Below are 26,327 nucleotides of genomic sequence, written 5' to 3'. Positions count from 1 at the left end.
TTGACTGTCTGTAATTCTCAGGGACGTGCCAGTTATTTAATGATATAACCTGGTTATGAAATGATGGATTAATCACTTATGATGTTATCCGTTCAACAAGTCAATCCGCTTTAATGGATTGAGGAAAGAATACAGCATCCTTATTCAAGTTATAGGCCTACTCTGGTACGGGAAATTTCCCCGTGAAATTTCCTGCATTACCTTGCAAATGCTAAAAAGAGGGAAACGAGCTGCGGTGGGAGGAGGGGGATCAGAGAGTGGGAACTACTACTACCAAGAAATAAAATCTGGGTTTGGAGTATGTCCTTTGGACCCGGAGTCCCTTGCTGGGAACCTCCTAGACACAGGGTAATATTGATATTGAGACTCGTGGAAATCTTCAAGGACATGGGACAGGCCAAAGCTAAAATGAGAAAAGGAACTCTAGAGCCAACCCAGACAGAAAACCTTTCCATAGAATGAATTTTCTAGAATAAATTTGTTCTTGTTTCTTGTTTGTTTTGTTTCTAATCATTTCATTGGGGGCTCATACAACACTTATCACAATCCATCTGTCCATCCATTGTGTCAAGCACATCTGTACATCTGTTGCCGTCATCATTCTCAAAATATTTGCTTTGAACTTGAGCCCTTGGTATCAGCTCCTCATTTTTTTCAATTTTCCCTCCCTCCGTGCTCCCCTCTCCCTCATGAACCCTTGTAATTTACCAATTATTATCATTTTGTTATATCTTACACTGCCCGAGGTCTCCCTTCACCCACTTTTCTATTGTCCGTCCCCCAGAGAGGAGGCCATATGTAGATCCTTGTAATCAGTTCTCCCTTTCTACCACACCTTCACACCCATTTATAGTATTTCTGTATGTTTGCATGAGATAACTTAGATGAGTATGTATTCTGATTTTATTCTTCTACACTTTAATCCAAATATATATAAATATTGAATAAAATGTCAAAGCATATAAAAATTAAAGGAACTAACCATAAATGCAAAAAGTTCATGCCAAATGCAATTAAAAGATAAGGAAAATTTTGCATGAACTTTTTGAGTCCCTTCACATAAAAATAAATAATTAATTAATTTAAATTGAACCTGTTGCTGTTGAGTAGATTCTAACAGTGACCATATAAGGTCACCCCAAAAAATCATTAAAAAGCTCCCCTGGCCAGACCTTCCATAGTACACACTTTTTTTTTTCCTTCTAGGCGAGCATGGAGCAACTCTCTCTGAGATAGTGCACCCAGTGGTGTCGTGTGAGAAAGTTTTCAATGGTCACAGCGAATTTTTTTCGTAAAAACAGATTCATTCAAACATCGTTTTTGTCATGGCTTATTTAAAAGAACAGCATATGACTGTGACGTTTTGTTTCCTGTTCAAGAAAAATACTGCAGAGACTGTTGTGATGTTGAACACAGCTTACAAAGACAGCGCTATGGGAAAACTCACGTGTATGAGTGGTTTTCTCATTTTAGGAGGTAAAATGTCAGTTCATCAACAAACCTCATTCTGGACATCCATCGGCTTCCTGAATGGAAGAAATGCCAACACAATTCGTGCACATGTGCTTGAAGACCGACAGCGACCCGTTGAAGAGATGGCGAGGTTATGTGGACTCCCGGAACTGGCTTCAGCATTTTAACGGGAGATTTGGAAATGAGGAGAATTGCTGTGAAATGTGTGCCTTGGGTTCTGACCAACCAACAAAAAGAGTGTCGAGTGGACACACGCCTGCTTTGAGAGAACACCTCTGAAGCGACCCAGACTTTGTTTCCACCCTCCTTAGTGGTATTGAGACACGGTGCGATTCTTAGGACCACAAAAGCAAGCATCAACGGAACCAGTGGCACGGCGCCATCATCAACTCATGCCCCAGAAGTTCAAGTGAAATCAAAGATCAAGACGGTACTCATTTGTTATTTTGTTGGTTTTTTTATGTGAGGGGGATGGTACATTAGGAATTTGTTCGACCAGCTCAGCGTGTTAACCAAGTTTTATACTTAGAGGTTCTGAAAAGATTGTGTTTACAATATGCACTAAAAAAGCGTGATTTGTGGCAGATAGAGACTAGTTTTGCTAATACAATAATGCACCTGCTCAAGCAGCCTTCTCAGTGCACCCGTTTTTGGAAAAACAAAAAAAAAGCATGCCCCTCTTATTGCATGCATCTTACTCACAGGACCTTACTCTGTGTGACTTCTTTCTGTTTCTGAGAATGAAGAGGAACATGAAAGGACAGCAATTTGTAGACTTAGAAAAGGTGAAGAAAAAAACGAGGGAGGTGCTGTCAGCCATCCAGAGTTTGAAAAATGTTCCCAAGAATGAAGTTGCAGATTTGATAAATGTATTAAGTGTAATGGAGAGTACTTGGAAGGTGCAAGGTTGCTTTGTAAAAGCAAATAAATACATAACTTTGAAAAAAATCCATTGGGGGTGTACTCCCTCATATGGTACAGAATCAAGTCGCCCTCTATGCCATAAGGCTTATAACCTTTTAATTCATATGGAGAAAAATATGATATCTTTCTTTCATTTGATATTACACATATATGGTGAAAATGCAAATAATTAAATGTTCTCTCTCTTTATAAAACACACATATATTATATATAGGGATAAGTCTTTTTTTTCCCTTTCCTTTTTGTTCCAATTGCATGCTTCAATGATCAGTAACTTAACTGTGGGTTTAGAACTTAACTTTTCTAATCTCCGAACTTAAAAACCAAAATCCCTGCCATCGAGTTGATTCCTTCTCATAGCAACCATATAGGACAGGTTAGAGCTACCCCTCATGTTTCAGAGAACTGCCTTTGTTCATAATTTTACATGAGCAGAAAACCTAGCTTGCTCCTAGCAAGTGGCTAGTAGTTTAAATGGCTGATCTTTCACTTAGAAGCCCAATGAATAACCATGATACGACCAGAAGTTTCTAATCTCACAGGTAACCAATTCATCATCATCTTAATCATGAGTATGATTATCTGACAGTTCTGCCAAACAAGACTCGATTTAGGAAATACGTAATTGAATGCAGCCTGCACTTTCAGACAACCTGATGGAAACTAAATTGTGTCTTGCATGGAAGGTGACTAGGTGTACTAATGCTTTACCCACTATCAGCATGTGATACTACTATAGCTAATTATTGATCATTGAGCAAGCAACAACAACTTTTGATTGCAAGTTACAGAAAACTCACATCAAACTGCTTTGAACATTTAAAGAATTTACTGGCTCGATTAACTGGAAAATGAAAGGAGAGTATCAGGCACTCTGTGCTCTTGTTCCATCACTAATCCCCTGGATTCTCCCACTTTTCCCTCCTCTACATTCAGGTTTTTGTTTTCAAACTAACTTTTCTTATGGCAACTCAATGAATGTAATTTCAGGCTTGATGGACTTTTTATCATTCCACGGGTAGCAAATTGTGCAAACCAAGTTACTGAAGCCGTTCTTTAACACAGCTAGGAATCCAACACAAAAGAACGAGTGCCTTCCTTTGCAGCTACCGTCCGATTGTGTAAGCCACCATGGTATGGGGCTTGTTTCTTCAAGGGAAGGAGCCATATGCAGTTCATCTTCATCCCAAGTAATTATCCAATGCTGAAAAGGAACCAGTACATGATTTTGATGGAATAAATAATACATACATTTGAAACTTAGATTATATTAAAATTTTGCCTCATATATGATGTTTACTAGTCTCCAAATGTGTGTATTTAAAGGCAACAGTTGAAATAAAAACCGGAGAGAATACAGGAGTTGAGCGGACATAGAAAGCCTTGTTTAAATAACCTCATTATACTTCCTGCTACCAAACAAGTTCTGACTCATAGAGCATTCATTATACAAAGACATAAATACATACATGTTATGTATGTATATCAATATACACTTGGAGCAGATTAAAATATTTTTCAGCCTATGCCAAAAAGAGAAGAGAGAAATACAAACTTATATGAAAGAAATGGCAATCTTCATTTTTATTAGTGTTTTTATATTTCACTGCAATATGAATCCACCTTGAAGCCTCTTTTTCCTGTTTATTGAAGTAAGGTGCACTCCTTCTAGACAACCGAAACCATAAAGAGAATGTCCTCTTCCCAAGAAATGCTTACTGCAAACATTTTGTGATAGTCACAAATTCATTTTGTATATATTATCAAATAAAGTTTATATTGTGTGTAAAAATATATGTATATATAAAAATGAATAACTAATGTAAAATATCTGTTTTTAAAATTACCAACCAACTTGAAAGGTTAGTTAAATTTCTATGTAAATTCAATATTTCTATCATTTAAAGTGTGCATGCTTCTCAACATGTTTAATATATGGACAGGTTAGTACTACCATTGATGCAATTTTATTCCTGTTTGAAAAATGATTAAAATAAATATATAAAATCCTGGGCAGCCAAAATCCATGACTATATGACAGCATTTTACTGTTGGTTTAGGGGAAAAACGTTGTACAATACTTATTAATATGCTTATGACCCTAATGTACTGATAATCTTAAATTCCAGCAACTTTATTCTTCCCTATTATTCTCTACCCATCCTGACTTCAACTTTGGTCACCAAAATACTATACATTTTTCAATGTATTTAATGTCCTCTACCAGTGTTCCGTTTCTTTCCACTTTATCTGGAAGCCTTAGCCGAGGTACCATTTCCAGAGAGAATTATTCCTTAATCACCTTGAGTGGATAAAGTCCCTCTGTTATTTGCATTCATTGTAGTCTATGCTTTTCTGTTTGGCACTTATTATTATTTTAAAATATTTATACCTATGAATATTCCATCATTAAATATCATCTTCACCAGGGTATAATATTGGTAACTTTGTTTTAAGCAGGATTTTATCTCTCTACAATCACCGGTTTACACAATGATTACTCATTTGGTATATTAAAGGCATAAAACATTTTTAAATTTATGACTCTATTCATGACAATTTAATTGTTATCTGAACTCACTTGAACAACAGTCATCAAAATTCATGAAAAATTATGAATTTTTAAATATATATGTTATTTGATTATCAGCTAACTTACTCTAATCAGTATCACTAATTAGTCCTTCTGAGTTATTAGGACAAAAGATCACAACACAAATTGATAATGCGTACAAGTTCCATCAAGTAGATTCTGACTCATGGTGATACCATGGGTGTCCGTAGTGTGTTCAATTGCTAATTTTTCAGAAATAGAGCACCAGAGATTTCTTTCATGCACCTTTGAAAGGGCTTGAATGTTCCTTTTATTTAGCTACTGAATACTTGAAACTTTATACATCCCAGGAATTGAATAGCTACATAAATTACACTAAAGCATTGTGCACTGCTGTTTCCTTAATATCAAAAAGGCTCTCCTTATTCTGTCCAGTTTCCCTGGGCTAAGTGAAGAGAGAAAAAGAAAAGGGTGAATCTTCAATTCTTGCAAATTTTAGTTTAACAGACATGCCCACAAATAAAGCATATTTTATACATTTAATGTGGCAAACATTCATTTGGAATTATTTAAAATAAGAAAAATTATTCTCAATAAAGCTATGAATAAAACTAGAAATCAGGATTAGTAGTTAAATATTCTGATTCCATGCCCTCTTTTCAGATTAGGAACCTCTAATCAGTCATTGTCAAATTAAGAATAATCAACAGCTAAATTCTTTAAATTTAGGTACTTATCAAGTACTTTATATTATTAACTCAAACTAAAGTTGTTACCAGAAAAACTACTTTCAAAAATAAACATTTTCTTTAATGTCACTTTACAAGGATATGAATAAATGAAAACCAATGGGAATTTGAGTGACGTTTTACAAAAGCAATTAGAACTAGTAAGGACAGATATTTCCTCTGACACAGAGACAGAGTTAACATTTGGTTATATATTCAAATAATATACTCACAAAATACTATTGATAAAATCAAATCACACAATTATGGAATAAATTTCATGACAATTACTATAATCTGAAAATTACTATAATCGTAAGTCTGTGGTTGGTGTCACCTTTATACCAAATGTCATGATCCAAAAATACACATAAAACAAAGTAAAAATCATCAACTACACACAAATACGTAAAAGATGAGGTGCCAGCACTTAAAATCCTCTAAGCTTGGCTCCAGTATTATGGCTTAGTTGCTGTACAACTTTACTGTTTCCTGCTTTGTCTGCCATCTTCTCTCTGATCACAATTTGTAACAGCAGGGATTTAATTGCAGGCAAAATCTGTTCCCATGAACCCTTAAACAATAAAACAAAACCAGTGCTAGATGAATGCTCCAGCTTCCCCATCTAGTTCTGAAGATTATTCTACTCAGTACCTTACTGTGTCCCTGTTGGACTAAACCTCCATTGCTCACAGCAGTAACCTATTCATCAATTCATCCTCAATTGATTTTCTGGTCTCATTTTCCCCACTCCCTTACTTTGAAGTCTGAGATTATCACCAATAATTTGTTCCCTAGATATTTTCTTAAAGTCTGCTTCTTTTAGAGAAACCTAAGTTAAAAAAATATATTGATATGATCCCAATTTAACTTTGCAAATATACATTGTGGTAGTTACATATCTCCTGTCAACTTGAGTGAAGGGGTGGAGGCAAGCCTGCTAATCAGGCCATAGCCAATGAGTCCTCTGTGTGGGCATGGCCTTCTCTTGAGGATTCTGGGAACTCCTGTATTCTTCCCTTGAGGCAGGAGACTTTGCTTGATCATTACTTTTGACCAGCCACAAGGAGCTATGCTGATTGCAGCTGAGCCCTGGAGCTGGAGGAGCCACGTGGAGACTCACACTAGCGCTGAGATGCTTCCACCACTGTTGGATCCACAGGCCGTTCCACCCAGTGTCCTGTGATCTTCCTGAATTCAGCGTCATTGCATAGCTGCATGAGTCTAAGAGGAATTTATGGACAAGTATCGACATATGAGCTAATATCATACTTAAGACTTGAGCTGAGCTGCACTGGGATGTTTTCTTAACATACAATTGCTTTTTGATATAAAGTTATCTCTTACACATATGAGTGTCTCTGGATTTGTTTCTCCAGTGTACCCAGACTAACAAATATGTTCACCCATGCACATGTATTTGTGTGTGTGTGTGTGTGTGCGTGTGTGCATGCCCTGGTGGCATAGGTTGCAGATTGGGTTGATACCTACAAGATCAATAGCTGATATCCACTAGCTACAATGCAGAAGGATGAGGATTTCCACTCTTGTAAATGTTGTGTTCACACATGATTGTGAGGATGGCATAGGACCAGATAGTGTTTCATTCTGTGGTGCATAGTGTTGCTATGAGTTGGAACACACTTGACATCAACAAACAACAATATATACCATGTATACCAAACAGAAACTAAACCCACTGCCCTTGAGGGGCTCCGACTGAAAAAAGTCCTATCGAACAGTATAGGAGGACTCCATGGTGTTTCTGAGGATGTTATTCTTTACTCGTTATGCCAACAGGCATGCGTGTGTGTCTGCATGCATGACACATCTATTACAAATACGTTTACACATGTGGATTGTTTCCTCCTTCTGTTAGGCATTTCCCTTTTGAATATTTCTTGGGATCAAGTAACAATAGTTCTTTATTTGTTTATTTTAATCAAGGGGAACATGTTTAACACCTTGAATTGTTTTTTCTCTGAGTATATACTGTCAGTGGTATCTCTGAACTACATTGCCAGGCAAAGGTTGGTCAGACTACTTTGCTGGTAATTCCATGAAAATCACATCAGTGTCTAAGTAGTAAGATGGCATGCCCATTAAGGTGCTCACAGAGAAAAATTCAGACTGTACAGTTCTATTTTAATTATGTCACAAAATGTGACATAATTGGTAAAATATTTACCAAACTGGGGTGAAAAAAGAATGTTCCATGATCTTTCTTGCATAGCATGAATCCTTTGGGGAGAGACATTGATAATTTCCCTTTGCTTATTCAAAATAAAGCACTAGAAATGATGCTACTTATAAATCTCCAAAGTAAATAAAGTATCCCAGAGAAAATGATACCAAGCTGTAGCATGAGCAGTTACACAATCTCATGTCAACTTGAGAAAAGAATGAAGGGGTTGGATTTAGCCTGTCAATCAGTTTACAGCTTGATGATCCCTCCTTGTGGACGTGGCCTCTCATGAGGATCCTGGGAACTTCCTCTTTCTTGATTCTGACATCAGAAGAAGCAGACCACTTTCTCTCTCTTGTTCTCTCTCTCTCTCTCTCTCTCTCTCTCTCTCTCTCTCTCTCTCTCTCTCTCTCTCTCTCTCTCTCTCTCTCTGCTTCACATTCTTGTTGCCAAGCCACATAGAGCCACTCTGAAGTCAGCCTGCAGATGCTTCCACCACCATTGGATCCATCAGACTTTCTAGCCTCTGGCCTGTTATCTTCTGCATTCAGCATCATTAGGTGTGTTGCCTGAGTCTAAAGAGGAATTTATGGATTAGTATCTGACATATAGGCTCTTATTGGAATGATGGACTTGATCTGGATAGGTCCGGGATGTTTTCTCAATGTACAATTGCTCTTTGATATAAAGCTCTCTGTTACACCCATGAGTGTCAATGAGTTTGTTTCTCTAGTCAACCTGATCAGACATACACATGTGAAGATTCAGAGGACCATAGAATGTACAGGGTGAGAATAAAGAGAACTGGGACCCATTGTAGGACAAAATGATATCTTAGGCAGTGATAGATATTGAGAAAAACCAAATAACATTGTTCGATATCAAATGCCAAATATAGTAGAATACAAGTAATATAGTCCCTGGCCTAATTGATCTTTTTTTTTTTTTAAAGTAGACACATTTAATTCAGGGAAGTGATTTCTCAGATTTGGAATTTACAACACTCCATGAGCAGTGTAAGGGCCCTTTTGGCGCAGTCAGGTAAGCATAGAGATTGACAGTTTGGGAAACCATCTATCGGGTCTCTTTGGGCTAGAGTGGACTCGGTGACAGTGGGGGTCTTACTTGAGCACTCTTGCTATTGGAAACCAGGGAACGACTCTAAAGATTAGGAAACCAGTTAAGAGACTCTATGTCATCCACAAGAGAACTTGAAAAATGTTATAGTAAGGTTGGAAAGAGAAAATGTTTAAGGTGAAGAAATAGTATTACAGGTATATTCCTTTGAACTCCATATAATTTATTTTTTAATAATTCTCAATCATGTAGTAGAAATGAATTATTTTGGTCCAGGAGAAAATGCATTTTCTTTTTAAAATTTAGGAGGACAAGGCAATATTTTTAACAGATTTTAAATATGAAAGAATTTCTATTATTCAGGACAAACTGATATACTTTAATAGACATGTCAGTTCTAATTCTGAATGTTATATTCTAAACTGAATAAATTCAAACATAAAAATATATCCAAAAACAACTGAGACAGACTTTCTAATACTTTTTTAGGTATCATACACTTGTGGTCACCAAACAATACTCTCTTAAGAATTAATGTAGGGTTCCATGTATGACATTTATTATGTCTTTTAAGAATGTGATATTTACCCCAATGATATGTATAACCAGAAATATTATTAAGTAATACTAAAGCTTAAAGAAAGGAAAAATAAGTAAACTAAGCAGAAAATTAATTTTAAATACCTGTATTTAGGAAAAATTGGCATTATCTCCTTTACCTCTGTGTCTCAAATTTACATTTTCTGGTGGACCAATCAATATTTTCTCCAGTTAATGGCCAGTTATTTTCTCCAGTTTCTCTAGTTGTTATTTTTCAGAAGTGGGTATTTTGCTTGTGTGCACAATTTGTTCTTTGCTTCTCACCGTGGGCACCTCTAAGGAGCAGAGAGTCCAAGACATTACTATGGTTTCCCTACAGAAGTTACTTTGTTTTTCAGGATATTTATTATCAAATACGTCAAAAATTTGGAAATAATCTCAGGAGGGAATGTGGATTCTTTCTGTTCTCAAAATATTCAGTCTCTCCCTGAGAAAAAGATGTGCTTCGAAGTGCTAGATCAGACTGCCATTGTAAAAATCTGTGATTGTATTGGAATCTGAAAGTTATGTTCAGGGGATACTCTGCCTCTCTTAATTCAACCTCTAAAATAAGAAACTCTTTCCTTAGGTTTTCCAGGAATCAAGGGGATTAAGGACCTCTACACAGAAGTTTGTTTGAATAACTAAATGGTTCAACTTTAAAACACCTAGTTTTTTATTCAGGTGCGGCTTTTAAATAGTGGTTTTTTGGAAGTAAAATATCATAATGTTAAGCAACCTGTCAAAAATCATACACCTGTCATATAAAATAACAAAAACAATAATTAGCCTGTTCTATTTTAGAAATAAAAGTTTTAACCATTATGTTGGGCTGACTTGAGTTGATCAGTTATAATGTTCTCATGATATCCATACAAAAATATCCAAATGTTCGAAGACCTTTTTAGATCTGACTGATTACTGTAGCACTCTCTTTGAATTTAGTTTTGATGACTACAATAAAACCTAGTGACTCCCTGTGGTCACTGGTTGCATGCGATTCTCCAAGCTGTAACATTTTTCCCCTCTTCCTTTCTCTCCATATCACAGGTCATAGACTTTAACATAATTTGGGATCAATATCTTGTATCTTGCTCTCAGATCATTCTACCTTCTGTATGAAAATCAAGTTGGAATCTCATCAGTATATACTGCCATCTGTGCTTAATTTGGGAGCCATATGCAGATATCTGGGAGATACATAATAAACTCTGTACCAAGGAAAATGATATTTCCAAAACCCTAGTCTCTCACAACCCTTTGGCAATTATTCCTTTTTTCTCCATAAACTCAACTTCACAAGGTCATTTTCTGGGCTTGACAATGGACCCGTATCTGTCCTTAAAATTAACTCCAAGAATCCTACTGCCTGTCTTCAATCTTGGTGTCCTTTTCCAGGTCCTGGCCTCTCCTGATAACGTATCCAAAGGAAAAGAGACAGTCTTGCCATCTTGCTTCTGAGGAGCATTGTGACTGTACTTCCTATGAGACAGATCTCTGTTCTTTTGGCATTCTATGATATTTTTAGTATTCTTTACATGGACTATAATAACTCCAATAGATCAATTCTTCTTCTGTCTTCTTTATTCAAAGCTCAACTTTCATATGCACATGAGGCGATTGAAAATACCATGACTTCAGTCAGCTGTAGCTTAGTCTTCAAAGTAATATCCCTGTTTTTCAAGGCTCTGAAGAGTACTTATGCAGCCGATTTCCCAACAGCAATGCAATATTTGATTTCTTGATTGCTACTTCCATGAGAATTGATTGTGGAGTCAAGCAATATAGAATCCCTGTCTTGTATCCATTTGTCATGGTGCAATCATTTGTCCAGTTCTGGTGATTTTGGTTTTATTCACACTATATTGTAATCAATATTGAAGGCTGCAATCCTTGATCTTCATCAGCAAGTGTTTCAATACCTCCTAATTTTCAGAAAACAAGGTGGTGTCTTTTGTATATCAAAGATTATTAATAAACCTTACTCTGATTCTGACACTGCATTGTTGTTAACATGGCTGAGCTTCTGTTGGTTCGGTGCATCTGACCCTAGCAATGGTATTTTAAATCACGTCATGTGCATGTGAAAGCTGAAAATGAATAAAGAAAATTGGTGCATAAAAGTGTAAGCATGGTATTGGTGAAAAACATGTAGTTGCAAGGACTACCAGAAGAACAAATAAATCTGTCTTGGAAGAATTACAGACAGAATGTTCTTTAAAATCTAGAATGGGCAGGCTCAATTTCATGTACTTAGGAAATGCTATTAAAAGAGACTAGTCCCTAGGAAAGGACATCATTTGGTGGAGCAGAGGGTCAGTGAAAGATAGGAAGCAGCTCAAAGAGACGGATTGACACAATGACAATTGTGGTTGTAACAATGGGCTCCACCATAAGAGGGATGGTGATACTGGATCAGGCAGCATGTTCACTGTTGTAAATAGGATCACTGTGAATTGGAAATGACTTGATGACATCTAATAAAAACGTAAAATATACTGATGAATTATGATACATGTAAATTTTATTCAAATTACATTAGGCTCAGCATTATTATATTATTCATTAAAATATCTAATTTTGGTTCATGGTTCCCCAGATGCATCATTTTTAATGTATTCTTTAATTTATCTTCATAATTTTAGACTGTGTGAGTGCAGATGTTTTTATTCGGTATCTGTTATTGGATTTATTCTGCAACGTTGCTTTCTTTCATTCTAGCAATTTCATTTTAAATCATAATCAATATTATATTTTCAAAATAATTCATTTTTTCACATCATCCTAATATTTAGGTACCTTGATAAATGCCTTAACTAATTCTAGTAGTTAATGTGTATGCTTTTTATAATATATCAGATTATGTCAAGCACTGAAATAGTCATTTATTTTGAGTCCTAAATGTGCCAAGTACTGTTCAGTGGATTGAACATATAGTTTCAAAAATATTGTACTTTTGTATCTAACAAATTGATATTTTCCATCTTATTTATATATTAAGAGTGATGGTTCTACACTACAGTATGATAAGCACAAGGATAAAAAAAAACTTAGAATTATGCTTACAAAGGGCAACCAACCCGGATTTGGAGAAGGTGAATGAAAGGAGGGAAATTTTATTGTTGTTATTTGTTTGTTTGTTAACTTTGTATTGTGCATCAGGTGAAGGTTTACACAAGAGATCATGGTTAGTTTTACGTTCAATAATTCACACATGTTTAGATTTAATTAATCCTTGTAATGATCTCAATTTGCCAGCACTCATTCTACTTCCCCCCCTGTTTCCTGTTTCCATCCTTCTCTTCTTTCCTAAGCCTCTGAACTACAGCTTTGAAAATATGTTTTCTGATGATGACTGAGATGCCCTTCCTCTTGAATTTCTTCTTCCTAACATAGAATACCAATAACAAAATTAAAATATTTAATACAGTGTATAGTCTTCAAATTATGATTTGAAAGACCACCCATTTTAAATCTATAAAAGCCATAAATAGAGTACCACTAATAACACAAAATTGAATATAATGCAACTGGGTCTAGAACCCTCTAAAACATTTTATTGTTTATTAAGGGATTTAATTTTTACATTTGATGTCATTACAGTGGGGGGATGTTATTATATCTCAACTCTGTGAAACGATATATGTAATTTTGTATTATTTATATGATGTTACATGCTGTTAATAGATATAGGGAAGCACAGGGTACATTTAAAATATTGATACAAAATCATAGAAATCTTTATCTAACAAAAATAACAAAATGAAGTCATTGTTACTCAATATAGCCTAGATGGTCCATATTTTTTTTTACCAAAAAGCTGATTATAAGAATCTACATATAGCCTCCTCCCTGGGGGAGGGACAGCAGAGAAGAAGGTGGGGGGAGATGTCAGACAGTGTAATATATGACAAAATAATAATGATTTATGAATGATAAAGGGTTCATGAGGTAGGGGGAACAGGGAGGGAGGGAGAAAATGAGCAGCTGATATTAAGGGCTCAAGTGGACAGCAAATGTTTTGAGAATGATGATGGCAACAAATGTACATATGCGCTTGACACAAGGGGTGTATGTATGGATAGTGATAAGAATTGTATGAGCCCCCAATAAAATGATTTTTAAAGAAAAGAAAAAAATATTTTCCTCATGTTTATATACTTACACAAAATTCACTCGTTGAATTCTGGCATGGCATTATTCTTCTAGCTACATGGTTAGGTCAAATGTTATCAAAAATCAACTATTTTTCCTTGTTGCTTGCACTGCAACCAACTGCTGTTTTCACAAATTCGAGGTTGTTGTTAAGGGGCTTCATGCACACTTCTTTCTCTGCTTTACAGCCACTGAGCTTCTTTCCGAATTCAAGTGCTTGTTGCTTTCCATTACTCTTGAATTAGATCAGAATCATGGCGACTTTATGTACAGGAATAGAATGTTGCCTGACTCTGCATCATATACACAACCATTAATATGGTTGATTCCATTGCTGGGACTGTTGTGTCAATCCATCTCATTAAGGATTTCCCTTATTTTCACTTACTCTGCACTTTACCAAACATAATTTCCTCCATTAGTAATTGTTTCTACTTAATTCATTGTACAAATTAAAAAAGCTGAAGCCTCACCATCCTGTCTTCTAAGGAAAATTCTGATAATATTTCTCCACTAACTATAGTGACAAAACCGTCTGATTAGGTTATCTTATCCTATTCTTCTTGGATGCATAAATTTTTATTAAGTATTACCTTTAGACTACTGCCATTTTAAAAAATCATAAATAAATGTTTCAAAAAAGTTTAAGGAAGAGGATGATGCTAAGAAAATACAACCTGAGCCCTGCTCCACGTTATCCGTACAAAACAACTCCAATGTTGTGATTTGGGGGAGGGAAGAAGAGAAGGACTCATGGACCCTCATCAAGTTAGTTCTGACTCACAGTGACCATGTAGAACAGAGTAGAACTGCTCCTGGGGGTCTCTGAGATTATAAATCTTTAAGGGAGCAAAAAACATCACCTTCTCCCTCAGGGAGGTTGATGGGTTTGAACAGCTGACATCAGAATTGGCAGCACAACACACAGCCCACCAGGTCTCCAGAGCACCTCAGGGAAATACCAGGAGTGGGAAAGTTCTGATTACTGAGTCAGAGTACATAAAAGTGTCTTCACAGTCTCCCTTACCCCATGCATAAGAAAGTCTCAAAAGAGACTCTTGGAAAGGTATCTGATGCTTTACCTGGTAAAGAAGTTACTTATGGAGGTTTCCTGACCTGGCAACACAGATAAGTGTAAGTTTCTGCCTAGGGACGCTCTCTCTGTTACTCCTTTCAGATAATCAGTACATTAGCTGACCATCCTGTAAAGTATGAAGAAACGTGTCTCCCTGAAGCCTGTCAGGTAAAATTTTTGGAATTGCCTATAAGCAAGCTTTTACAACCTGATAGCAGCTGGACTTCTTTATAAATAAAATTGAACTGCATTTTTAGTTAAATCATATACTTAAAATTTATATTTCTAGCAAAAAATCTTATAGACCAACACATTGTATGACCAGGGCCATTTTCAAAAAATTTACTGGAAGAAACAGCATGAAAAGGTTATTTCATGCCAAATTCATAAGATAGCATGCGACAGAATAGATATCCAAATTTAGAGAGAAACACATTTGATTTGGAGGCAAGATTCCTAAGAAGGTCTGACTTCCAAGAAAATGATCCCCATTCTATAAATTAGGAACTTAGCAGTTAATATGAAATTCGTTTGCTTTTGCACTACTTCATGGTTTTAGAAGTCATCATGTGAACAATTACCTAGTATCTTAATTTTCTTGTTTGATATGTTTAGAATATTCACACATATTTTTCAGTTGCAATCTTGATTTTCACTCCCCTCCCAAAATATATTAAATGTGAAAATAGTTCAGCGTTATTAGATCAGTGAGGTACAATGTTGCTGTGGATTTTAGAATTGTAAATGAGGCACTGAGTTCTAGAACCTATAACCCCGAGTTCCTTGGGTGGTCCATGGTATTCTTAGTTTGAACCAGAAGATTTGTAACACACATTATATAGTGTGTTTCCCAAAATGAAGCATATTGTATTTATCGCTTTTATTGAAACATTTGTATACATATTTATTTTTGTCATATATCCAAGTTTCTTCAAATAAACTTATCATATAAAATTTGTATACATTTAAAGAAATCCTTATTTTATAAAAGGTAATTAATTTGTATTTGATTATAAAATTATTGTACTCATTAGGGCAAAGACTGTACAGATGTGCTTTATACAATTGATGTGTGTATATGTATGAACTGTGATAAGAATTGTATGAGCCCCTAATAAATTGTTAAAATTTAAAAAAATATATTGTACTCATATAAATACATATGTCTTCATAGTGTCATATAATTCTTTTTTCTTTTGTTCCCTACCTTCTCATTAGTGCTTATTTATATTTGTTATTATCCTAGGTTTCTTAAGAAAAATATTGTGTACTGGACCTATAATTTTGAATAATATACCAATACTTATTTTCACAATGATCTACCAAGTTGAATGCAAATGTACTTGCTCATATGGATCATGAAAATCTGTGGGTAATATTGAGAAGAATGAGAATTCCAAACTGTTTAATTTTGTTTACATGAAAACTGCATAGAGACAGAACAAATAAATAATAAATGGCTTAAAATCATGAAAGGTGTGCATGAGTGTTTTGTGTTGCCATGTTTATTTAATCTGTGTACTGACAAAATAATTCAAGGAGCTGGACCTCACAAAGAAGACAGGAGTATCAAGACTGGAGGAAGGTTCGTTAGCAACCTGTGATAGGCAATGATACAACTTTGTTTGCTAAAAGCCAGAACTTAAAACACACATTGAGTAAGATCAAATACTACAGCTTTCAATAACAAATATGAAGAAAGGAATGCAATAGGAAGGCAAAGAAAGGAAAAGTCCTCACAAATCAACCAATCGATAACAGCATGATAAATAGAAACATATTTAAGTTTTCAGTATTGAAGTTTCAGTTCCTTACCTTCATTTATAATCAGTGTCATTGGAAGCAGCATTTGTGATATATAATAAGATATTACATTGGGAAAATCTGCTGCAAAATACTTCTTTCAACTGGTAGCAATCAAAGATGTCACCGTGAGGCTTCCTCAAGCCCTGACATTTTCAATTGCCTCATATGCTGAATAATGAACAAGGAATACTGCAAAAGAATTGATGTATTTGAATTATGGTGTTGGCTAGTAAACAATATTGAATGCATCCAACTGAAGGGAAAGGCAATACACAATTAATATTAAATTAACAAAAATGATGGACTAAAACCAATGCTAATTGAGTAGTGTAGGAGTTAAAGGCAACAGAGTCAAACATTATTACATACCCAATACAGAAATAAGGGTGTCTACAGGTGTTGATAAACAATATTGAATATGCCATAGATGAAAATAAATGTATTTGAAGCATAGCTATGGATCTATGACTATATCCTCACTGTTAACTGCCCCTGACCTATAGTAACTTGTGAACTTCTCCAATAAACCCCCTTAATTGTGAGTTTGTCTGTGAGCTTTGTGTGTCCACTGTACTGGTTCATTGAACCCATCAGGGATGTAAAATGCCATAGGAAGAAGGGTTGATGTCAGAATAGAAAGATTTGTTTGTTCTTATTGAATCTCCATGATATTTTCAATATTCTTTATCAACACCACAGATATTATCCAGACAGTTTTGTACGCCAACTTAGATCTTGAAATACTCTTTTTGAGGATGAATGCAACACCACTCCTATTCAATTTGTCACTCCCCCTGTAGTAGAGCTCACAGATATCTGATTCAAAATGGTCAATATCCATCCTTTTGAGCTCAGTAATGTATTGGATACTGATTTTTATATGTTATATTTCATTATTGCAAACAAAATATCATTTTTACTTCATATATTTCACATTCTGATTCTTATTGGGTGGTTTTAGCTGTTTCTCCTCACTGTAGTCATGCTCCATCTGCAAATCCAGGTCTCAAAAGCTTTGAGCTAGCCTCATCAGAAAGGTGGACTGCACTTTCAGGAGGTAGCTCCTACATTGTTGTATTTTGAATGCATTTCAGTCTAACATATACATTTTCTTGGACTACATCAGGCAATGTTTCTCTGCTACTCGTGATGTATTCAGTGGCTAGTCACTCAGAAGCATTTTACTTATTATTTTTGCCTATTATGTCGATTGTCTGGAAATTCTGCTGAAACCTGTTCAGTCCGGATGGCCGCTGGTATTTGAAATGCCAGTGGTGTAGCTTCCAACGTCATAGTCACATGCAGCCCTGCAGTGGAATAAGTTGAAAGAGTAGTGAGGGTACATATAAAGAGAGAGAGGGGAGCTTAGTCCCAGGAAATACCTCAGATAGTTGTGCACACTAGAAAGTTCCAAACTCATAGATCAGAAACTAACACTGGGACCTATACTGTATCATGGGACTTGGGAAGCCGGTGAATCCAAATTCTGTAGGGCCGGAGTCAGCTGGAAACTGTGCAGACTTACATTTCAAGAACTGAAAATCAGAGGAGAAGAGTATTGTTGGGGGATAGAGGGAGAGGGAGGGCGAGACCAAGCATTGACAGAACATGCACTTACAGCCTGGGGCACGTCTCCAAGGATAAACCTTTCACGCTGCATTGTCTGAGCATGCCACATCACATCACACAAAGTGGTCCCCTTATAGTACAGTAAGGAAGAGCATTCACTCCAGTCAAACCACGGAGAACTCTATTCTAGCCAAGTTGACACATACACTCATCACCGCAGGCCTCCTTTGACTACATCGTGAAAATGATAACAACACCCACTCAAAAATTGTAACAACACCACTCTAATCTGTTCATTTGGTTTTATTTTTATTCTTGACATGTAAAACCGTACAGCATGCAATGTAATTTACTTATCTCATATTTAGTGCAGCCATGAAAATATTTCCAAAAATAAGTGGCTTTTACAAATAGAAGTGTATTGTTCTCCCAGTGTAGGAAGTGGGAAGTCCAAACATAAGCTACTCTATAGGAAGGCTTTACCTCAGTTCTGAAAGTAGATCTTTGCTACTTCTGAACTTCTGCCCCTCTGGAATATTACTGGCCTTGGCATCTCTATACCCCATCTCTGCTTCTCTTTCTTCCTGTTTCTTACATCTTTTGTGTTTCAAAATATATCAACTCAAGACACACTCTACATTAATTATCTTCCATTAGCATAACAAAGTAACTGATTTTAAAAAATGAGATTATAACCAAAGAGGTCCTGATTTGCAGCTCATTTTGGGGCAGGGGGGGAACACATTGCAATTAATTACACTTGTTTATCTTTCTTATTATTTGCTTACCCTCACTGAATAATAAGTTTCTGAAGGTTTTATTTTTATTTGTTCTTTCACTGCTACATCCTTAAAGGCCCTGCTATCTATAAAGCACTAAGTATATTTATTAAAAATTAATCAAATCAATAATGAAATATTTTAAGTCTGCTTCCCTTGTTCTGGACGATTGCCTTCTAGTACAAGGAGATTTAAAAATAATTATTCACTTGGTCCTTTTTCCTCTGTATCTGTGTTTTACATATCTAATATTAGCCTTCCTTACAGGTCCTTCATTGTTCTTAACTTCCACATCTTTTTCATTTTATATTCTAGTTTCAGGAAGGAAGTATCTCCTTTCATCTGTAAGAGGGAGTCATTATAAATCTGTTGATATTTTCGTTTATTTATTAGATTTATTTCTCTATATTTATTCGGTTCATCTATTTAAATATTTGGATCAGGGGTGATGGACAAGAAGGTGTTTGCAATCTTTTATGTACTGTCGTCTTTATTTTGTTGATAATACACTGCTGAGTCCTGACGTCACTATCCTTGAGGATTGATGACTATTTAAAATTCTTATCCCCTTACGGCAAGGCTGTGGGGAGGAGAAGAGCCAGTCAATGTGCAGGGTAGCAATGATGAAACATACAACTTTCCTCTATTTCCTAAATGCTTCCTCCCCCCACTATCATGATCCTAATTCTATCTTACAAATCTGACTAGACCAGTGAATGTACACTGATACATATAGGAACTGGGAATCCAGGACAGATGAACCCCTCAGGGCTAGTGCTGAGAGTGGTATACCAGGAGGGTAGAGGGAAGGCGTGGTAGAAAGGGGGAATGGATTAAAAGGATCTTCATGAGAGAGGTGGGAGAGGGAAGGGGCGGGATAAGAAGCTGATATCAAGGACTCAAGTAGAAAGCAAATGTTTTGAGAATGATGGTGGCAACAAATGTACAAATGTGCTTGACAGAATGGATGGATGTATGGATTGTGATAAGAGCTGTACAAGCCCCCAATGAAATGACGTAAAAAAAACTGTTAATGCAGTCCATGACATGTTGACGGCTCAAGTACAACAATATGTTCCTGGAGATTTGCCATCCTTTATACATATAACTTGGTCATTCAAGTAGCACAGAAACAAATATGATGTGGCTGGCATGCCCAGGAAACTAATACACAAGGTGATGTATTAGTGATGTAAGAATGATGTAATGTTTGTGTGCTTTTGTGTAAAATATACTTTACATCCAAAAAAATAGTCCGTTGAAAATTCTACAGAACAGAGCTCTATAAACACACATGGAGCCGGACTGACTTAATGCCAAATTATAGTTTCTTCAAACAGGGGTATGTGAATGCCCTGCTAAGGGAGTCTATGGTCTGGGAGGTAAGAGAGGAAAGATGATTTCTGTACATTTTTCATGCTCTCAACTGCTGCTTAGGTCTCACAGTCAAGGGAACGTCTACTTTGCCTTCTATAAAATACTACTCTGCCGTTGACTAGGTACAACTGCATACAAATATCTAAAAATGTCAAAGCATATTTCAGCACAAACATTTTATAATATACCTAATCCATGATTACTAAATCTGTTGATGATTCTAAGTTATCTATCATGTCATTCTTGACTTTTATGCTTTCCAATTAAGAATTCAACTTCCCAGATTCAAAAATACAGTTTTTATTGTACCTCTGTTCACTTTGGTACCCTGGCATGCTTATAATTCATTTTAGGAGTTAGTGAGGGAGAAAAATAGGATATACATGTTCACTTTTATATTGATGATCTTTATTCTTTCTTCACAATGTTTACACCAAACACACATAAGTTCTCTATATTAAATAGTGCTCTGTATGTTTTGGTAATAAATATTTTATTGATACTATGTATTATTATAGCAAACAGCATTACTTAGTAAGTAAATATATTGTAGCTTATTTCCTTTTCAGTTTGAATCTGTGTTCTTGTTGTTGCTGATAGGTACCACGGATTGCTTCCCACCCACAGTGACCTTATACACAAAATACTGAAACTCTGCCCTGCCCTGGGCCACCCTCACGATTTTTCCTGTGCTTGGCAGCCTTGGGGTTGGTCAGTCTCCTTGAGGGCCAGCCTCTCTTTCACCGCTCCTCTACTCCTTTACCAAACTTAATGTCCTTCTCCAGGGAATGCGCTCTCCTTCCAACAGGTCCAAAGTATGTGAGATGAAGCCTTTTCATCCTTGATTCTAAGGAGCATTCTGACAATACTTCTTCCAAGGCAGATTAGTGTATCCTTTCAGCAGTCTATGGCGATTTCGACATTCTTCTGTAGCACCATAACTCAAATATTTGTATTCTTCTTTGGCCTTCTTTATTTAATGTCCAACTTTCACATGCATGTGAGGATATTAAAATATTATGAATTGGGTCAGGCCTAAATCCTTTTGTTGATTCAAATTATAATTCCTTTTTCAAAGCATAGTTCACTGAAATTCAGGAGCACTACATAATGGGGCCATGGGATCGACCATTACTGAAGATAATTATTGTTTTCAAATATGATGCCCTTTTTTCCCTACCAGATTCTGTGGCAAAGATATTATAATCTGCCTTGTCATTTTCTGGAAACTATGTAAAATAAATGCAAGATGATTCTATAAAATTATTATGCAGGATAAAATTGCTTTTATGCAATATTTTTCAAAAATATTTTCTCTGATTTTTTCTATTATGTCCCTAGAAGACATTGTTGCAGCATATTAAGACTTCTGATGTACACTATTTATTTTCTTAATAAAAACCTTGAAGCTTTGTAAAATTTTAAACTTTGGATATTTCCGAATTAATGGCTTATACTAGTAGACATAAAAATCTATGTTCAGGAACTTTGAAGGAACTCCTAGATATGATTTTCCAGAGTTCAATAACATGTGATCTAGCTAATTAAATAGAATGCAGAAAATACCTGCATCTTTGTGTGTATGTGTGTGGGGGGGTATTGTTTGGCGTGAACTTGTTTGTCACAAGACCCCAAGTCCATTTCAGTTTCATTTTCCTCCTTTGATCTTTGAGCCACGCACCCATCACTGTTTAGGTTTGAAGGCTAAGGAGTCTGGAGAGGAATACCTGCATCTTATGCTGCCTGCTAATCAGCATCCTATTTATTACCATGTGTGTTTGTGTGTGTATGCATGTGCATATGTGTGCGTGTTTGTGTAGGTGTGTGTGGATGAGTCTTGGTGGCACAGTGATTAAAACACTTGGCTTCCATGCAACATCTAGCAGTTTGAACCAGTGAACTATGATCGGAGGGAGACAGGGATGTCAATCAGCTCCCTTAATGATTTATAGTCTTGGAAACTATTGGGCAATGGAGTTTCTGAGTTGGAATCAGTAATATCGCAGCATAATCTTCAATTCTGGGATTGTGTGGAGTATTTCCATTCCAGTCACCATGCTTTCTCATGTTAAATTTTTCTAAGGATACTATTGACTAGTATTTTAGCAGCTATCTTATGACGCAGTCTATTTATGTCCGATTGACTGTGACTGTTCTTCACCCTCTAGCAGCCTGTGTATTGCAAGAATACTGGAAACGATGACACCAGTATTTCAAATAATAATAATGGACTTACCTGTAGTGGAGAGGTTTCAGTGGAGACTCCAGGGTAAGACACACTAGAAATAGCAACTGGGTGATTTGAGAAGTTTCCAGTGAAATCATATGACGAGGAGATCAGGTTGTCAGGTTAGAAGGTTCTCAAAATATGGGACTGGGCAAGAGTAATATGTAAATGATCCAATAAAGGTGGAAGGCACAGTTAGTGAGCCAGAAAGAGTTGGTACATAATCTACTATTTCAAGGGGTATCATGAAATAAAAAACAATTTTATTAAAGCAGGGAGTCTGTGCTTCATTCAGAATAAACTGCTACCTGGTCAATTAAATGGAAGAGATGCACCTTTGTGACTCCAAATCTTCATTGGTGTTGAAAGTCCTGCCTTTATCCCTCTGACATCATGGTGGACTCAAACATTTATTGAATCAATCCTGGGAAAAGACCTCTCTCTTGGTAGAGTTGGCAAAAAAAAAAAAAAGAAGAAGAACCCAGTTAAAACGTATGAACCCACTGGCTGCAACAATGGACTTGACATAATAACAATAGTGATGATGGGAAAGGATCTAGCAGTGCTTTGTTCTTTGGTACTTAAGGTCACTCATCATAATTTGGAACTGACTAACAGGCATCTTACAACAGTGACTTCATTCCACCTTTCATCCACCTCACTTTTCAAAGATAGGCTTGCCTTTCCAACGCCCGTTATTTAAAAGTGTCATAAATAGATAGAAGGGTTCACTTCATTGTCCGTGTTTTCAGTAATAAATCTCCCATTGTTTTAATGTATCGTATACTTGTAATCACATGTTTTCCTCCTTACATTCTCCAGTACAGATCAAGTGAAAATGTATCCAAGGCTCCATACCCTAAGGATTATGTATAAGGATACTCATGTGCATTCAGATCTAATTTAGGAAAGAAGATTATCCACTTTAGGATTACAAACATATTATAATAAAGATCTTATAGGGTGGTGTTTTACATAATGGTAATTTACTGCTCACTGGGGGCAGTCAGGATGAGTTTTGCTTAGTAGTTCCTTAATTATATTGTTATTCTTGCCCTTGTGTAATTCCATTCCCTAAAGTGTGAACCAAAGTTAATGACTCATAATTAAGAGGTTATAGAAAATTTGGGGTTACTTAAAGAGGCATCTAGCAAAGCAAGTTTCTGAGTCATAGTAATTGAAAGATATAAAAATGTTTGGCCTTAAACTGAAATTTATGATAATTTTTACACAACAGGAATAAATTATGTAAACCTGGAAGATAAAGTAATGATATGCAATAAAAATAACATAAATTATTAGATGCACTGCTGTCAATTCCAAGTCATATTGGAACTGAACTCTCTAGTAGGTTTTCCTAGGCTGTGATTTTTTTTCCCTAACCCTAATCCTCACCCTCACCCTCACCCTCACCCTCACCCTCACCCTCACCCTCACCCTTACCCTCACCCTCACCTTCAACCTAACCCTCACCCTCGCCTTCGCCCTCACCCTCACCCTCATTCTCACCCTCACCCTCACCCTCACCATAACCCTAACTTTAACCCTAACCCTAACCCTAACCGTAACCCTAAGCTGTGATTTTTATGAGAGAAAATGGACAGGTCTTTCTACCATAACAAAAGCTAGGAAAGCTTGAACTATCAACCTTCGGGTTAGCCATCAAGCTTTTGTTTTGTTTCATATGCCCTCACCTCCTGTGATCAAGTCAATGCCGATTCATAGGGATCCTATAGGACAGGATGGAACTACCTCTGTGAGTTTCCAAGACCCAGACTCTTCACTGGAGCAGGGGCCCGGTCTCTCTCGCTTTGACTTCATTGAGCGTTCAAATGGCCACTTGGGGTCAGCAGCCCGACAGCAACCACAGCAGCACCAGGGACTGATGGAGGAACATTCTTTTAAAAAGCAAATATACAAAAAGAAAACATCCTTCTTCAAGGGGGAGTCTTGACCATCAAGATTGACAATGTATACTAAGTATCCAAAAGGAAGAACTACAGGCTACTCTATGTTTCATTTTATACTGGGAAATTTCTAATCCAATTTTGATTTTCAGTGAACTAGGAGAATAAAAATATTTGGCAACTGAATTTTTCTAGTACTTGGGATTATCCTTACCATATTATTTTTTCAAGACAAGAGGAAAGTATTAGTTTTAAAAAGTGCATACATCCCACAAATTAATGAATTACATTTCAATATGAAAGCACTACAGCTATAACTACTATAATTTAGAACAGAAAATCAGAGGGATTAATTAATAAACTGTCTTGCTGAAGGTATAAATGGTATATTACAAAGCTATGAATTATGGAACATGGCTCTTTGAGCCACAGTCTCTACTACTAAAATAACCTTCCTTTTCCTCGTGGGCTTGGATGAGAAGATGGGGTATACAACTGATTGGATTATATGATTCACCTACAAGTGATTGGTTCATTGTGATTGCCATCCTGCTGCCTATAAAATTAGCCATCTCAGCAACAGGAGGGTGAGTTCACTACTCGCAAGAGAGAAGAGCACTTCTTTGGGCCACTGACAGCCCTGTGCATAGAACCTTCGATCCAGGAAACAATTTTCTCACGAGAGGAGCAGTAGTAACAGAACCAGGAGCTAGGGTATAAGACAGAGCAGCAGATCCCAGCTCCCAGAGCAAGGAAAACTACACGAAATGCCTATGGGTAGCAGGCTGATTTGGTGAGTGAAGTGCCTCTGGGAACTTAACTTTAGACAGGTAGACTTGCTGACACACAGAGCTAGAGCTGAGCCTTATAGAGAAGTTTCATATCCTTTATGTATTGTAACATTGTTCTAGAAGAAGGCTAGGCCAACTGGCTGAAGGCCAGAGAGAACCCCACCTGCCAGATGGCAGGGAAAAACGATTCTGACTGAACAACTGTTCCTAAATTTCTCACTTGAATTGTAACCTATAAATTTCTCTAATACACCCCATAATCCTGAGCATCGTGTGTGAGTTTTGTGTGGCATTGCAATTAATTATAAGACCCAGCTAAAATGTCATGTGCCATCGGAGGCACAATTCCTGTTAGAATAGCCGCGGGAGGTCAGATCACGCACTTTTTACATACATTAAATATAGTGTATGACTAAGCATGCAAAGACTATAAGATGAAACTGAAGTAACTATGCATTTTGTCAACTGCAACAGGGAAAGGTAAATAGATGCAATGAGAAAACAAAAATACATGATAAAATTATGTTTTAATTATAAAACAAGAAATATGGAATGATTGCAAGTAACTGATCAGATATAAAAGAGGGTAATTTCTAAAACCGCCAAATTGGGCATCCATTTACTGGGTAATTCAGCACAGATGATTTCATACATCATCTGTTTATGTATAAAATCTTATTAATAAATAACTGCTATAGTTATTGTACTATGATGCGGATTTTGTTTTTGGATGTGGTTTGTCAATTAATTTATAAATATAAAATAATGAGGTTACAGATATTTTTCATATTGATATTCCTTTATAAACATCATTAATTGAGCTATAGGTTTAAATGATGAATGTGTTAAAATAAGCAGAATTGAAGTATGATAATTATATTTTTTCTTCTATTCTTGTTTTACTGATTTTAGTTGTTTTTCTTGAAAATTTAAATTTTATTTTATTGCACTAATAGTGGCCATATTTGGATATTTCTCAGGTATCTTTATATTAGGTCTTATGTTTCCTTCATTTGTTTTTCAGTGAAAAAGTCATGAATTTTATGACTGATATAAGTTTTTAAAATAGCAAATTTTCCAAAAAAATTCTAATTGTATGGATAATTTTACAGAACAAATTC

This window comes from Tenrec ecaudatus, chromosome 3, assembly GCF_050624435.1.
Source record: "Tenrec ecaudatus isolate mTenEca1 chromosome 3, mTenEca1.hap1, whole genome shotgun sequence".
Classification (NCBI taxonomy): Eukaryota; Metazoa; Chordata; class Mammalia; order Afrosoricida; family Tenrecidae; genus Tenrec; species Tenrec ecaudatus.
This window is presented reverse-complemented; position numbering follows the sequence as displayed.